Source organism: Lytechinus variegatus, chromosome 17 (assembly GCF_018143015.1).
Source record: "Lytechinus variegatus isolate NC3 chromosome 17, Lvar_3.0, whole genome shotgun sequence".
Classification (NCBI taxonomy): Eukaryota; Metazoa; Echinodermata; class Echinoidea; order Temnopleuroida; family Toxopneustidae; genus Lytechinus; species Lytechinus variegatus.
Genome location: NC_054756.1, coordinates 4,631,606 through 4,637,172, shown reverse-complemented (window position 1 = coordinate 4,637,172; position 5,567 = coordinate 4,631,606). Strand labels below are relative to the sequence as shown.

General features: G+C 36.2%; 1 long non-coding RNA gene across 1 annotated transcript; it reads left to right on the top strand.

Annotated features, from left to right (window-relative positions):
- The first annotated feature begins 611 nt into the window (after window positions 1-611).
- Window positions 612-2,772, top strand: LOC121431325. Its single transcript, XR_005972110.1, has 2 exons — window positions 612-1,196; window positions 1,548-2,772. It is a non-coding gene; the product is annotated as an uncharacterized LOC121431325 (long non-coding RNA).
- The last annotated feature ends 2,795 nt before the right edge of the window (window positions 2,773-5,567 follow it).

The following is a 5,567-nucleotide window of genomic DNA, read 5'->3' as shown; positions in this document are numbered from 1 at the left end:
CCGTCTTCTTAGGCATCGAAATAGGGTTAAGAAAGTTACTTTAAGATTTTGATGAGGGATGTTTTAGATCTCTACAAGTAATTGCATTATTGTATAAATTCCATTTTTTTAATGTGTATTTTTTTCTAAATTTTGTTGGCTCTATATGTATATGCCTCTTTGTGGGATAGATAAAACCATTTCTACATGTACTAGCAATTTTGTTATACATAAATCACATTTCGATCAGACTAATTAATTTTAGAATCTCACTTTTTACTTTGGAGTGAAAGCCTCCAGTATGTGACATTTTGTCATGTACATGTAGGTCCCACTCAAGGATTTAGAGCAATTTAACATATAAAAAAAGGATAGTGAGAGAAAAGCTTTAATGATGATGTCTAACTCTTGAAATTCTTTTCTCTTCCAGATAAGATCTATGTGGAGAGATTGGAGACGGTGGAGGCAGAGATGAGGAGGATGGAAGAGGAGGAAGGTGTGGGGCAGGAGCCGGAAGAGGAGGAGGATGAGGAGCAAGAAGGTGTGGGGCAGGTGCCGGAGGAGGAGGAGGAGGAGGAAGGTGTTGGGGAGGTCCCGGAGGAGGAGGTGGAGGAGATGGGCCAGGTGGCAGAGGAGGAGGTGGTAGAGGTGGTTTTGGTAATGGGGGCAGAGGAGGAAGTTGGGGTTGAGGAGATTTATCTAGACGAAGAGTGGTGGGCGGCGCCTGTGATTGAGATAGGTCAGGAAGCGTTGGAGGAGGTAGGAGAGGAGGAGGAGGAAGGAGAGGTAGGAGCAGAGGAAGGAGATCTAGAGGAGGCAGTCGAAGTGGAGGAAGCACCAGAGGAGGTGGTTGGTGGAGGTTGGATCGAGTGGATAATGGATTTCATTTCATAGTGTTGTTTGTTTGTTTTTCTTTTCCCCATGTGAGCAACAAATGTTTATGGAGAATTTATTAATTCCTTAATTCCTTATTTTTGCCACTGTGTTATAGAAACATGCCACCATTTTTGTCATTGTCAATGAGTAAGGGCTAGAATTATGTCTGTCACACAAATGCTATTCATTATTTCTATCCTCGTAAAGAGATTTAAGAAATATATCTTTTTTCCTGTCCACATTATTACAAGAAAGTCACCTTTGTTTTCATGGTCACTGTGATTATTATCATTTATTTGATAGACAACAGAACAAGATGTGACAAAGTTTCATCCCACAATGTTAAAGGGTTTAACCTCAGTGGTTTGATCAGCCTATACAGTACATGCCATCAATTATCTTCTATATTTGACATGAAAAAGGATATCCCTATTCAAAACAAGTTTTAGAATGATTATCTCATCATTCAATAAACTTGAGGGGACCAATCAAATTTTCAATGTTTACATTCAATCTCTAAAAACTAGAAGAAGATTCATGTGATAAAAGACTATGATTCTCTTGTTAATAGTAATAACATGACATTGACTGAAATCAAATTTTCCCTTGTTAATGAAAATCTGGAATGAAGTTTTGGTTTTCCTTGAGAAGATGAAATGGAAACCTCGGTCATGTACAGTATCAACACTGAGGTTAAATTTTGAAAGGTGATACTACTGGATACCTTACTCTCAATATCAAGCCTATATTGTAGTGAGCATTATCGGAGACATGACATGCAAGCTGCAATTTCATGAAAGGTGACCATGCAGGCATGGTAATCCCTTAAAAATAGTAGCACTTATGTTGAGCTCCAATTAATTTTGTGTTTATTCCACTGCTTTTGCTTTTTAGTCTCTTGCAACTTTAGGGACCAAAATTGTGATCCCAGGTACGTAGTTCCAAAATTATGCAACATTTCGTTAGTGCATACAGACCCATAATTGCTCAAAAACATGAACTCATGTACAAATCCAATGCAAAATGTATCATATTTTGCTTTTACTGATTAAAATCAATTAATTTGAGCACTGCAGAGTAAAGTACAGGTCCTCTTAAGGACGCTACATCGCTATGTTTATGCGCAACACTCATTATCTGCACTCTAACTGCAGATTCGATGTGTTATTTTATGAAGCTAAAGCTGGAATTATTCCATGGACCATTTTTAAAATACCTCTACAATTTCAAAATACTTTGTTCTGCAGTGCTGCAAAGTATGATGAATATGGCCCGGAGTTTGAATTTATTTATTTTTCAAGAAGCAATAAATTTAAACATGGTAATTACGATACTTCTATTCATTGTAATATGAAGAGAGAAACAAAAAAAAAGGTTATCAATTTAATACTTAAAGAAAGAATGCCGATTGGATCAAATTAGCAATTAGTGATGGTGGTCATTTGGTTGAACTTTAAGAGAATTAAATTAATAATTGTACATGTACATGACATTTGTCACGATTATGTGAGGGTTTAACAAAACAAAAACAGCGAAGTGAGTATTAAACAAATTATAAAAAAATCAAGATTCATGCCCAAAGTATATTCAAGGAAACAGCTTCTTAGATATCAACTGAATTTTAGCTACCATTAAAGAAAGTATTTAAATTTTTGTGTAACAGAAAAATTCAGCAATATAAAGAATGGGAATATATGGCAAAGCATTAGAAAATCAAATAATCATGAATCACACACGCGTTCAAAGAAATGGTCTGACATGAACTAAGTAAAGAGCTTTACATGAAATGGGGAATGGTAATTAATTGTATGAAGGTGTAATAGAGAATTTAAGTCGATTGAAATACGTACTGCAAATTATTAGAAAACCAAATAATTAAGATCCACACAAGAGTGTGACATTAAATGTAGAAAGAAATTTAAAAACAAAATCCAAGGCATGGGAAGACAATTTTGATACTGCATGAGGCTGTACAAAAATGGTACTTCGTACGGGAAACAAAATTTGTACACTTTCAATGACTCTGATATGTTTTTTTCTGATGGGGGAGCCATGTTGGAATACCATACTCAATAACTGGTCTGCATAATGAGCAGAATTGTTTTGTGAGAACTGTAGCATTTCTAGATAAATATTTTTTTTCTCACATAGATACAAAGCATTTGGCGCTTTTGGTATATTAAAAAGCCCATTTGCTCTAATAAAAGTGCTGATAGAATGAAAACAAGCGCACAAACCCCTATTTTTTGGTGCACCTCTTAGGTATGTCACATTTGGCAGTGATATGCGCTATAAAACATGTTGGTTGGTACCTTCATAACAACTTTGCAAATTTTGGTGAAAATGGCATGGGTTTTAACTAAAGTGCAGCATTCACTTTACTTCTCAAGTTTATTATTGAAATTTTACATTTACAGGGTGATTTTTTGTTAGCTTTCACACTATTTTTAAGAACTGCTAGTGCTGTTCGACTGAAAAAAGCAAAGTATTTAATGAAAAATTTGGTGAAAATGACATAGATTTCACTTTACAGTGGAACGTCCTTTAAAGGGTCCCTTTAGATGTGGGGTGTTACTCCCCTTACCATTGTATTGATGGCTGGATGCTACCATCCTTTCCTGGTGGGTGTTTCATGAAAGTTGTCAGCACTGACTAAATTGTAAGTGCGGACAATTTCAGTGAAATCTTTGGTTTTGATTAGTCGAAAGGTACTGGCTCTGACTGTTACTATGGTAACTGTCGGAGAAAGACAACTTGTCAGTACTGACAACTTCAATGAAACGGTCCCCAGGTTGTGCTCTTGGGATTTCATTTTTCCATCAAATTGTGACCCCTTACCTTACATACGATTAGGCAGTTGACTTAAATCTTTTTCTTCTTGCTCTCACCTTTCAGGGGCATCTCCTGTGATCTTGTGTGAAGGTTGTACAGAATAAAATCTGTATTTAGAGTCATCCACTGTTCTTTTAGACCTCTCTTGTCACCTAGACTGTGAGGTCGCAATTATCAGGTTTCGACACTGGATGGATGAGAAGCAGATTTCATTGGATCAGGGTGGTAAGAAAGTCATGTGCAGCAATTGCCTTATTACTATGGTTTTTCGGGATTGGGCCAAATTACAGAATCCACATAAATCATTTTTGTTTTTATTATTTTATTGGCAGAATTTCAATCATGCAAACCATGAATGGTATTTTTGAAATTATGTGGTAAGGAAACATGAAATGTAGGGGCAATGTGGATTCTGTGTAGATGGGTTGCATTTCTTTAAGAAGCATGAAACCATCAAACATTGACAGATAATCTGATAACAAAAAGTCAGCCTGTTCAAAAATCTTCCAACCACCACCATTTGATTATTTACTTTTAAGGTGATCAAACACTCTCGTCTTGCTGAGAAAGAGATCATTGTTCCCTAAAAATGAATAACCAATGGACATGGTTTAGAGATTTCTTAGTACAAGTTGGTATTTGATTAGATTATCTGTCAATGTTTGGGCACTTCATACTTTTTAAAGACCGTTTCAGAAGGAAACAGTTGGTAAGTATGTATATATTGTTAATACCCCATTCACATTCATTTTGTAGGACCTGTTGCCATGGTAACATTGTAGAGCCAGGGCATTAATCCCCTTCAGTGATAATGCTAGTTATAATTTTTATAACTAGTGCAAGGAGATTCTGGCAAAAAATAGTGGCCGGCAAATTGTGTGCCTACAATCTAGATGTAGGCTGCAGCTTTTGAATTTGTTACAGGTCTAGTGGTGTTCTTACGAAATATCATCAATAGGACCTCTGTTACACCGGCTTTCGTAAATAGTCTTGGAAAGGTTTCTAATCCAATTTAAACGCACAAACCTACCAAAGACCCCTTCTGATCAAACCTTTCTTGGACCAACTAGCAATTTGTTTGAGGACCGATCTTTTTTTTTGTAATAAAAAACTCATAAACATATAAACAAGTGGCGCAAGACCGGATTGTATATGAGCATTCGTAGTCCTCGCATCAGATGTATTTGGAGGAGCCTTGGTGTAGTGGTTCTGACTCTCTCCTTTTAAATGGAGGGTCATGTGTTTGAATCCCACCGTGGTCTGGCATACTTTGGCAGTATATTAATCCACACTTTGCCACTCTCGACCCAAGTTCTAAATGGATTACTAGTAGGATGATCATTGTGGGTTGTTCAGTACTGTGTGCCCCTCACCGTCTATTGACTGGAATACTCCCCAGGGAGTGGAGGTTGTGCACACATTGGGTGCAGGAATGACTGATTGAATTGACGACCATTCTAATAATGCATGTATATCTGTAAAATCTTAGACATGCTCCAATTTATTAAGCGCTATATAAATGGGGGTTATTATTATTTACTTCAATAATCATGATGTACATGTATCCATCTATTTTTGCTAGTTTGTGTTTCACATATACAGTACACAGATTTTTGCGCAATAGTGCCATCTCCTGGTGAATTTATGACTACATGTACTACTTCATTTTACATCCATATGCTCGCTAAACATCTTTGTTTTTTCTCCTTCCAAAATACATTTCTGGGTCATATTTTCTTCTTTTCTGATTCATTGCCAACCATTTTACCTTGAAACTGTTGGATAGGCTTTTTACTTATGATTATAATTATTATTTGGATTAAATGTAAGCCTTATTCTAATTAAGATTATAATTTTCTAAGCACCACTTTTGAGTAATT